This window comes from Bidens hawaiensis, unplaced genomic scaffold (genome assembly GCF_021521415.1).
Source record: "Bidens hawaiensis isolate Kalapana, Puna unplaced genomic scaffold, B.hawaiensis_p1.1 tig00003307_1, whole genome shotgun sequence".
Lineage (NCBI taxonomy): Eukaryota > Viridiplantae > Streptophyta > Magnoliopsida > Asterales > Asteraceae > Bidens > Bidens hawaiensis.
The window spans coordinates 953,272-958,181 of record NW_027491184.1 but is presented as its reverse complement, the minus strand read 5'-3'; positions in this window follow the sequence as shown (position 1 = coordinate 958,181).

Here is a 4,910-nt window from a genome sequence, read left to right as displayed (position 1 = left end):
TGAATTTCATTTTCATGACAAACACGCACAACGCGTTGGAATTGCATAGCCAGGTCGTAGTCTTCATTGCACTCGATCAGAATTTGTTTCCTGTGTAGCACGTCATTGTCTGTCTCTGATAAATTAACCAACCACATCGGGTCGATTATCTTGATAAGCTCGGTCTTCAGTCCTTTACCAAGGACAATGATGGCCTTGCCAGTACGATTGTCATAATACCAGCGGTTGAACGAGAGATGCATCTGTTGGGGCATCGTCTTCACAGGAACCCGCTTCATCATCTTCGGCGGCTTTACCTTAAGGACAAGTTTCCTCCAGCCAGTCCTTGGATCAATCTCGTCAATACGTTTATGTCTCGGGACCTGGGGCTTGAAGAACTTAAAGACATGATTGACCTCGAACAATAAGTGTTGATGAAACCACTCAGCTGTCCGGTAACCCCCACGATTGATAAATGGACGTCTCGCGAGGGTATGAACATCCCAACGCGGTAAAGTAAGAACATCCATTATCATTTCGTAGTACTGTATCCCCTTCTCCCACTTAATTATACATACTTTAAGCTCAGAATCATAAAGCCATGAGACAATATCACCATGTACCTTGGAAACAGTCTTAAAGGAGGTCACTTGGTTTTCTTTGACCCATGCAGCAGCTGTGTCTTTTCGTTCTTGATCAACAAAACGGTATGCCTTGATAATCTTACCCGCCGCTTTGTAGTTGAACCACTTAGCAATGTCAACATCAGTTGGGTTCTCAATCGATCTGAACCGAGTATCCACAACTTTCTTTCCCTTAGACATCTTTTCCAAATCATCTTCTGCCGCTTTAACCATCTGCTCATCAAACACAGGAGCACCTAGATCAACGTTCGTGTGTTGAAACAAGTCAGGATACTCCTCAGCAGTTACATCTTCCATCTCAACATCCTCGTCTTCATAAATGAAATCCGTATTCATCTGACTAGACGGATCATCCAATATACCTTCCTCATTCACCACCTCGATATCAGGCTCGGTCTATAACACAGTCAACTGATCGTCATTCAACCCAAGCAGTGTGGAAATCTGCTCCCGTGTCAGAGACCTATCAACAAACTCACCAACCTCTATCTCATCTTTGTTCACCACCCTTCTAACCATCCCCGATCCATCCATAAATATCACAGTATTAGCTGCGATCATCTTAATTGGCTTAGCGGCAGTTGGATCCTGATATATAACAATCTGTTTACCCGAGTCCTCACCGCCACTTGTACCAGCATCAGAAGATGAGCTGTGCGATTGTTTAGGCTCACCTCCTGCACCAGACTCATCAGGATCTTGATCATCATTTTTGAGTTTCTTTAGGGCATCTTCTTTGCAAGTCAACTGCAAGATTAACTCTTCTTGTTCCTTCATTTTCATCCCCTGAGACTCAACAATCGCCCGCAGCGCTTTAGTCTCCTTCTGACAGAATGAGATATAACTCATCATCCGTATTTGATTCTCCATAAGACGTTCTTGATTCTGACGGTCAGCTGTCATTTGGTTTTCATAAAGGTGGAGAAGATTTAACAGCATCTCTGTCTGACGATTCGGTGGCAGATTGTACAATGAGGGATGAATAGGTTGGATTGGTCCCTAAGGCCGAGTGATTCTTATGAAAGAGACATCACTGGGAGGAGGAGGAGGAGGAGGCCTCATAGAAGGTGTTGGAGGGACAGTCGACAATGTAGCAGGAGGCCTTGGTATTTCAGATAATGCCATTTGTGGAATTAAACCAAGCCTTTCATGGGACACCAACGTCGTCGTCAATGTAAGCATCGGAGTGTTAGTAGTAGGCGGCACTACCGAGCTTTGAGGCATTGATTGACGAGGTGGTGGTACACCAATAATCACCCCAGCCCCAGCTGACAGACGTCTCTTCTTTGATGGCTCTCCTGTTGCCACCGCTTTTCCTTTTCTCTTTCGTTCTTGTTGAGCTGCAATGGTGGCACCTAATGCAGCATTTACTGCCTCTTGTTGCTCTTGAAAGGCAGCATCACCAGCTCCACCATCACCATCATTACCATCATCATTACCATCATCATCATTCCCACCTTCTCCCCCTTCACGCTCGGAATCCGAATCGTCATGGAGCCAGCGTTCATTAGGAGGACATACATAATTCGGATTAATTATATGACCAATCATTCAATTATCCTTTGGCTTCTCCTTTCTATAAACCAACATCCTATGTACGTATCAGCTTTCATGTGTTCCATAGGAAGAACATCATTCACCTAAGTTTGATCAATGACTAAATTGGGAATTAAGTCTTGAATGACCAGCTGTAGAAATCGAGGATACATTAAAAATTTCTTCTTTTGAAGTGTTTGCTGAACTTGTTCTTGCAGATGATCATAAACTAGCTCAGAGTAGTTAAACGGTTTGTTGAGGATAAGAGCAACAAAAGCTGACTGTATACTACTTCTACATTCGTCAAATCCACCACGACGACCACTCATACAATGAATTAAAACATGAAGAAGATACTTGTATGGTGAGCATAAACCATTCTTGTTCAACATAGACTTATCAATATCACCACCATAACGTAGACGAGTAAACAAACCCTTGATCAACTGCTTGTCAAATTCACTCGGGTTGTCATCGTTGTCACCAAATTGAAGCACACGGTGAACCACTCCCACATCAATTGTAATAGCAGTTTGATTAATTGTGGCACTAATATGATTTTCCGCCTCAACAACCTCAGCAGTATCCCAAAACTGCCTAATAATACTAAAAGACACTCTGGGTCGAGCAGTGATTGCATAACGTATCACTGAACGTCTTAAAAATGCTAACATGTCTCCGAATACGTCAACGTCAGCAATATCTTGATCAATATATGCACAGATGTTGTGTTTCGTGTCATATGGTAACAAAATAACATCCTCCTGCTGTACTTGAGGTGGTTGCTCATGTGGTGGTTGTTCTTGTTGCCCTTGATCAGCAACCGGTGGATCTTGATTTACTTGATCAGCCATTTTAACTGTATAAATATAAACAAATATAAGGAATGTGAAGATGTAAACTACATTTAACACAAATATATATCTATTTATTTATAAATGATGTATTAAATTTCATATGATATATGTAATTAATGTATTTACGCGTTTAGACGGTTGGAATAAGTTAGTTAATTTACAAGGAATTTAAAAGGAAATTTAAATTTAATTAAATAATTAAAAATAAGTGTCATTCGTGTGATTGTCACTATGATTCATTACCATCCAGTAACGAAACAAGCGATTCGCTATCATGTAAATAGGTTAACGAAAGAGACACAGCGAATCAACTATAAAAGTTTAACGAAATGAATCTAGTTCGTTACAGATTTGGCGAATCCATATTTGATTCGTTAAGAAATTGATTCGCTGAGCTAGTTCGTGTATTTCCTTAACGAATTGGACGCGGAGCAGTTCCAATTTGCTAAAGATCACGAATGGTCAATAATTTAGACTTAATCTTTGACCCACATAGTCAAAGTCAAAATTAATAAGAACACCGAAAGTCAACAACACAATCAAGCTTCAATTAATCCATAACTATCGTCGGATAATCAAAACATTATGTGTGTTGAACTCGGAAACATAGTATTAAGCTCATGGTGTTGAGATTGAGACTCAAAACCCAAAAATACTTAGGTTAACCAGAGTATACAAAAACCCCGAAACCATTAACACTCAATCGACCCGGCCAACTAGAATCATGCGTCTATTAGAGTCTACCAAGGGTCTCGAAATAGCATTCCGATCACAAATGATTATATATCAACTACAAAAACACAGTATATTATAAATAAATCAGGGTTTTGAACTCGGAAAACCCTTAGAACACAAAAGTCCACAATTAGTCTATTAATACATCGTCATTTTTGACGAAAATCACATCGCCGTGATCGTTTATACCTTAGTAACACAATGATATTCTTGAAATGTCGAAATTTGAAGGTCGAAATTCAGAGAAAAAAATTGAAAAAGGTGACTTTAGGTTGAAGAAAGATGATGAACAGTGAAGGATTGTTCGTGTTTCTGTCTTATATAGCCTAACACGCCACCCAATGTACACTCTGTACAAATCAAGCGATTCGTTTGAATTTTAAACAACGAATTAGACAATTCGTTATTCCAATTCGTTGTTTCAGAGTAGCGAACAAGAGATGAATCGTGTCTTGATTCGTTAAATATGTATGACGAAGTAGAAGTGATTCGTTACAGAGTGCGGAAGTGAATTAAGTGAGCGAACTAGAAATTAGTTCGCTAAAGAATCACCTAGTTCGTTATCCATACTTAACGAAGTAGCTTATCACGAATTAAAACTTTATTTAATTTTAACTTAAATAATTAAATTAATTAAATGAATAATAAAAAAAATAATTTAACTTAAAAGAATATTACCAAACACATTTTATCCCGATAATTGAATACTTTAAAAACGTTTCACTTTTACGAAACATAACTTAAAATCATTAAATAATAATGTAAAGTAAAAAGAATAAAATATTTTTGGTATTTTGTAAAAAATTAAAGAATGTATTTACAAAGAAGCATCCGAACACTAAAAAATGGACATTTTTTTTTTGTGTTTTTCTATGATTTATCAAAAGCATTACATATTTTTGTGTTTTTGTTGAGTTTGAGCAGAGAATCTTATTGACCAAAACGCCCTTCCAAGCTTAATTTGATTTTTGCCAAATCACCCCAACATTACTTAAACCATTATAGTGTTGATAAAAAAAAAAAATTTTTTTTATACCAATTATTGAAATTCTGAGCAATGCATCAAGTTTCCTTTACTGTGAGTGAGTATGCACGAGTCCATCTGTCGGCTTACATACATTGTATCCCCTGGGGTCCGTTTCTTATTGGTATTGAGACG